This window comes from Otolemur garnettii, unplaced genomic scaffold (assembly GCF_000181295.1).
Source record: "Otolemur garnettii isolate 467f Iridium unplaced genomic scaffold, OtoGar3 scaffold00129, whole genome shotgun sequence".
In the NCBI taxonomy this organism is placed as follows: domain Eukaryota; kingdom Metazoa; phylum Chordata; class Mammalia; order Primates; family Galagidae; genus Otolemur; species Otolemur garnettii.
The window spans coordinates 5,422,251-5,429,574 of NW_003852524.1; positions in this window are offsets into that span (position 1 = coordinate 5,422,251).

The window sequence follows — 7,324 nt, forward strand, 5'->3', positions numbered from 1 at the left end:
TTTTTTAACTTGTACACATTTCTTGGGTCAACACCCTTCCATCTTTAAAGGAAATACAAAGGTCTATATTTCCTATGCTGCATCACCCTGACACCATTTAAATGTCTCCCTTCCAGATTTAAAGACTCCTGTGACTATAATGAAACTACTCAGATAATTCAGGATAACCTTATTTTAAGAACACTTGATTAGCAATCTTAATTTTACCTGAAATCTTGATTCTCCAGACCATATAATAAACTTACAGATTCTGGAAATTATCATTTGGACCGCTGGGGACATTTACTCTGCCTATTACACGTATTAATTATAATTTTACATAATCTGCCCCTGGGCATCTTTCCTATTTAATTTTTTACTGACCTGTTCCTAATTCAATGTTATCTAAACCATAGTGGACTTCTTTTTCCTTGAAAATGTGAATTTATTTAAAATTTCAAGGCCTATATGTTTTTATTCTTTCTTAAATAGCATTTTTCAAGATACATGCTTTACCTTGCTTTCACCTGAATTCATTTGTTAAAATGTTCTTATTGTAAAAAAGAGAAAGTTCTTCAGTAACCAGTCTACCTAATACAATACCCTCTGTCACTGTCATTTTATCCTGTTTTTAAAATAAAATATATGTAGCTTTTGTATTAGTCAGTGTCTTTCATAAAAATTTAAGCACTATGATTTGTTAACTCTAGTTGTTAACAGGTAAAATGTACTACCTAATTGGTAAAACATTTCTTCTAGGAATGTCTGTGAATGTGTTTGGAATTTGAATCAGAACACTGAGTAAAGAACATTTGCCCTCAATGTGAACAGGCACTATCCAATCAGCTGAGGGCCAAGAAAGAACAAAAAGGCAAAGGTAGGGTGAATTTGTTATTTCCCTCCAGGAGCTGGGACAAGCATCTTCTCTTAATCTGGGACATCAGAGCACCACTTTCTCTGGCCTTTGTATTCCAATACCTTTACCGGTGGATTCAGAACTTGCACTGGAGAACTTCATGTTCTCAGGTCTTTGTCCTCCAACTCAAGTTGGTTTTCCTGGTTCTGAGGCTTTCTGCCTTGGACTAGAGCATGTTATCATTATCCCTGCATCTCCACATCACAGGTGGCCTTCTCTGCCTCAATAACCCTACAATCCAATTTCCTAACAAATTCCCTCATTATCTATCTACTTATCTATCTATCATCTATCAATCGTCTCTCTCTCTCTCTCTCCCATTAGTTCTTCTCTTTGGAGACACCTGACCAATACAAATACTATGAGGACTGAAACCTAACATGTTTTGAGTTCACCACAGAGTTCTTAGCATCTAGAAGAGTAGGTACTCAAATATTTGTCACATAAGTGAATGAAATAGAAAAGCATGATTGCTGTGTCAGTCATATTTGAAATCTCATTTAATCCTCACAGTTTTCTAATGAGGTAACCTATCTTTCACAGCCTAGGAAATAATCTTTCATAGAAATTAATTTATCTGAGACTATACAATTGCAAAAGTGGGATACCAGCTCATATGTATTTGACTCCGTATTCCACAGCCTTCCATAACAAAGTCTAAACTTTCCACCATACTGTGCTGCTTTACACAGATGAATAATTCTAACCTATGCTTTAAAAACAATTACTGTCTTACTGGAAATGTAAGATATTTACTTTACAGGGCATATATGAATGTATAGAAAAATTGGAGTATGGAAGAAATACTGCAACACCTGCTACATAGTTCCGTCTTTTAAAAATCCATGGATTATTGAAAATAAAGTTCTTTCAGATTTCAGACAAATGAAACAAGGACTGAAAGCTGAAGTAATCTGAGATATCTTTGCAGAAGAGGTGGATTTGAGTAGCATGAGAAAGAAAAATTTATTTTCCTTTTACCCTGTATTTGTTTCAGGGATTCTCTGATGTACATGTGGATGAATTTGCCTTTGTCAAATAGAAATAGAATAGAAAGATTTTGGTTATTACATATTTAGGCTATTTTATAGTATAATGGTTTGCCACTCTGACAGGACATTATAATCATTTGGGAATCCTTATAAATGCTTCCCTGTGGGTTGTATTCCCTCTGTCTTCCCAAAGACAGAGATTTAACTGGCATGAAAATCTTTAAGAGTTCTCCAGATGATTCTAGTGTTCAGGGAAGATTGAGAACCACTGTCATAGTACATGTGTAGGTAACATTAATGAATGAAGGCCAGAAGCTGTATCAAGACATAGGTATAAGTGCTTTGAATTACTAAGTCAAAAATTGATTTAAACTCTACATTGTTGAAAAAAGAAGCTTTATTTATTTCCCCCTCCTCTGCTCACTTACCCTCCATCCTACCCCCTCCATGCTTCTCCCCTTCCCCTTTATAGACTATATTTATGTTTTTCATTTTGTGTGGGTGTGTAGTTTATATATTGTTTTCATATTAATATTAAATACATTGATCTTCATTTTTTTTTCCATTACGAAGAAGAATGTGCTTGAAATGCATCCAAATAAACACAAAAGATGTAAAGTCTCCATCTTTTCTTATGGCTGAATGGTATATATATACCACAGTTTGTTAATCCATTTATGGGTGATGGGCACATGGTTTGCTTCTACATCTTGGCAATTGTGAATTGAACTGTGATAAACATTCTGGTGCACATGTCCTGTGGTAAAATGATTTTAGTTCTTCTGGGTAGATAGCTAGTAATGGCATTGAGGGGTCAAATGGAAGGTTGATTTTTACTTCTTTGAGAATTCCCCATACTCCTTTCCATGGAGGTTGAAGAACGAACCTTTAAATAGAAGCGTTGTCAAAAAATATATACAAAAATAATAAATAAACATTGTCAAATTTCTGTATGCAATAAACTTATAGATAAAACCATTGTTTAAATATCTAGCAACTCACAGTTATGACGAACACACGTGTATCTTCCCCTTAGTAAATAATATAAATTAATACAGTTTTATATAACTAAATTATCCTTTATACACTTAAGATATGGTTATTTCAAAATTATCAAAATAGCTTCTTTCATTTTTTTCCTTGTTGGAAATTTTTTCCATATGGTTCTCATAGAGAAATAATTTCCTTTAAAATCACAAATAGGTTATCTATGTAGCACTCTGAACGACTGAGAACAGACATTTCCTAAAATGTCCTAGGATTTTTGTTTGCATCACTTATTTCCATTGAGAGAGGGTGCTTTTCCTAAGTCACCTTACTGTTTTAGGAGCTACGGAGTCACCACAGTTGATCACTGCCTAGTCCTGGCAAAGCCTGACCAAGAAGTCCCTGTGCAGAGCCTTGTTCAACCCTAGCTTCTTGCCAAATTGCCTTTCAATTGCCCTCGCTGCCAGACTTGTTTGAAATACTCAATAAAAAGTAATCCCTAGAAATTAAGACATCCCACCCCAAATGGCCCTCAAATAGGGAAAGTTTCCTCCTCTGTGGGTGCGGTTGCTTTTGCTACATGAGACCTGAGATGGGGATGGTGACTGCCGTCTGCTCCTTTGAGGCCACCTGACTAGCTTGAGGATTTGTAAGTAATAAAAACTCATAAACTTTCATATTGCTGTTGTGTCCCTGAGACACTACACTCTGACCCACACTCCGCCTACACTCTGCCCTCTGTCTAGGAAGTCCCACCCTGAAAGGAAGGGACTCGTGCAGGCAGATCCGCTGTTGGTTTGTTGTGTGTGGGCTTCTGGGGGCTGCTGGGGACAGTAGCTGCCAGCTAAGTTAAGGGAGAAACGGAAAAGTTCCATGTAAAACAGTATATTAAATACAAGCTATTTTCACTTCTGTTCTCTGTTTCTCTTCTGTTCTCTGTTTTCTTTTTAAAAAAAATATTCTCCTGTAAAGCTAGATATACCGAGTGACAAAATACATCACTTTAAAATTATTGTATTTTAGTACTGTAAACACTAAAGCAGGGATCCTCAAACTTTTTAAACAAGGGGCTAGTTCACTGTCCCTTAGACCGCTGGACGGCGGACTGTGGGCCCCAGGACGAGTCCGCTGCTAAGCAGGACAGGCAGCGGCGCCAAAAACACCCGGGCCGGATAAATGTCCTTGGCGGGCTGCAAGTGGCCTGAGGGCCGTAGTTTGAGGACGTCTGCACTGAAGTATTCTCTCCCAGGCCAATAAATGAGCCGACGTATCTTAGGAAAAGGAAACAAAAAACAACTTCTTTATCAAATAGAGTAGACCAAAAGCTGTACATAGGAAACAGCATACCGTCACATCAGATTACCACGGAATACCTGATTCTGCTGTTATAATTGCATATCTGAATATATACTAGCATGTAAAATAGTAAATATACTAAATCAGGATAAATTCCTGTGTAAAATTTAGAAGTAAAACATACCTAAAGCTGGTTTAAGAAATATACACACACACATATATTTTTTTCTGTTCTACTGAAAATCTTCATTCATCTGTTATGTTTTTTCTGTCATTGGGTTCATGTTGAAGGAGAATAAAATGTGAATGCATAATCAAAAACCATGAAGGAAAAAGGAGAGCAAAAGGAGTCGAGACAATAGCATGAACAATTTTAAGATTTTTAATAGCTTAAGATCTCTGTTAACTTTTCAATTTAATTTTCAGTGAGTGACTTATTTTCAAGCAGTGAACTTTTACACTTTACATCTTTAATGAAAAAGCGGTAATGAGTATATACTTGAAATTATCACTATATGTTAAAATCAGATGGCATTAGCCGTGACTGAGAAGTGAGAAATAGAAAAAAAAAAAATGTAGAGCTGTTTTGGGGGTCTTGCTAACCAGTTATCAAGATGGTAGAATACTTTGTTGCTATAGCAAAGAGGCAGCAAAATGGACATTTTGAGATTAACTCAGCAGGTGCAGAAACCAGTCAATGCCTTCGAGCAGCTGCTCTGTACATGTCATTGGGAATTGAAGTCGACTTCAAAAACACACCTTAGAGAGCGATTGAAACAAGTAAATGAATATTCAGCCTCGGATTTATTCAGTTGCTTCATTTCTTCTTTTGCCTCTTTGAGTAACAAGCAAGCGACTAATGGCAGCATTTCAGACTGCACTGTTCTGTTTTTTATTAATCAGCTGTGGCTTCACCACATAATTGATTTAATTTTAAAACGGCTGAGGTATTATTAGGAAAAAAGGAAAAATATTCTGACATGATTTTGCTGCTTGGACTTCATTTTCCCACCAAGAACATTTCATTGTGATTCCCTACTAAGTTTGGTTTATCTTAAAGATATCACTGAACCTTAAAATAACATAATACATCAATGAGAACTGAAATGGAGGCAAAATAATTCTATTTTATCCTGAAACTTTTTAATTTTCCATTGTTTTTCTCTTTTTTCCACCTGGTACAGCTAAATTCTCATCACTCATTTCTTTCTTCATTAATTCCTGCTCTCCTAAAGATTTCAGGTTCCTTGTTTTCTCACAGTGGTCAAGGTGTTTATGATCACAGAAAATGTGACTGGGTTTTGGGTGTGGGTCAGGAAAGTGAGACCGTCAGTCGTGGCTGCCCTATGCTATCTTCCCCCTACTGGAAACATTAAACATGTTGGAAAAGCTAACTTGAATGTTTTGATATTTGAAACAGAAGGCTAATATTTACTTTCAATAAATTCTAATAGAATCAGAAAGTATAAGAAATATTTAGGGTGGTGCCTGTGGCTCAAAGGAGTAGGGCGCCAGCCCCACATACCTTAAGTGGCGGGTTCAAACCCGGCCCCAGCCCCAAACTGCAAAATAAAAGAAAGAAATATTTAAAGGCAGTATAAACATGAAAATTTTCATAGATAAAATAAGTTTTATAAAAGGCATGATACATCCAAATTAGCACACCTGTGCCAAATATATCCCATTTAATTACATAATGTTTGTTATGGTCCACCAATTTTTAGATATGAAATACAAAAATAAGCAAATAAATACAATTAGAGCAATTTAAATAATTACCTTATATTTTAGAAGAAAAAAATGTCCTTTCATATTATTTCCTTGGTAACTGCATAAACCCAAATATTAAAGACTAAATATAACATTTCCTTGTAAGGGGAACAGACGCAATTATTTGCCTAAAATTACTATTGATTATATAAAATCATTTTATAAAAGGTCATTTCAAATTGGTCATGCTCATTATTCAAGAACCTATTATTTCGAATTGAATTGAAATGAACATTTCTTAGTATGGCTTATATAGAAAAATAAATTATGTATCATTAAAATCCCAACATCTTTGCATTCAGGAAAAATTGTAAAAATTAACATGAGTGCATTTGAAAATAACTTTAAAATATAATAATGAATTGGAGTCTTTCTTCTAAAAGTTTTCAAATACATTTCACCCATGGGCATTTGGAACTTTCTTTCTGTGGGGAATGTAGGAGATATGGCCAATTAGGCATTAAAAGTTCTGTTTCTCTTTCCTCTTTAGTAAAAATATACGGGTAGTAGAATAAGGAATATATTTAGCTATTTAAAACAAAACAAAATCCTTTTTTTCTTGGCTTTCCTTTGCAAATACAAGTAGTCAAAAAGGTTACAAAGTCACTAGCTGTGTCTTGGAGAAAGAGCATTTACTTAGCTAGAAGATTCTTTCACTTCCCCCTGTTCTTGTTTTTCCTGGGTACAATTAGGACTTAGCAGTTAGTACCTTACTATTGATCTTGTTAAGCAGAAAGTCATTTGAAATATTAAAGAAAAGAGTAGATAAATGGAAAGACCCTGACACCTATTAGTGACATTGTGGAGACTCAGAATCAGCCCACAGCTACCTGCTTAAAACCTTAGTCACATTGTAAGATACTTTTATTTCAGGTGCATCTCTCTAAAAAGCAACACTATTCATCACTGATACCCTATTCCTTCAATTACAACAGTTCCACTGTGTTCCCATTTGTGTCCTAAGAGACAAAAGTTCAGTATACCTCACCATTTCTGAGGCACCCACAATTGTTTCTTATTCCTTTCCTTGCTAAATAGATCTCAGGGTTTCATGTAGAAAAGACGGGTAGCAAGACGTAAAAGTTCCAGGGATAGGGGGTGAGAGTTGTGAGAGTTCGTGAAAGTCTTGACATTTACCAATTTGAACTTGGAACTAAAATGTGTATTGGGTAGAAAGTTTAACATGAAGACCAGTAATCAATTAAGATTGCCATAACTGGGCTTGGCGCCTATGGCTCAACCGGCTAAGGCGCCAGCCACGTACACCTAAGGTGGTGGGTTCGAATCCCCAGCCCGGACCCACCAAACAACAATGACGGCTGCAACCAAAAAATAGCTGGGCGTTGTGGCGGGCGCCTGTGGTCCCAGCTACTTGGGAGGCGGA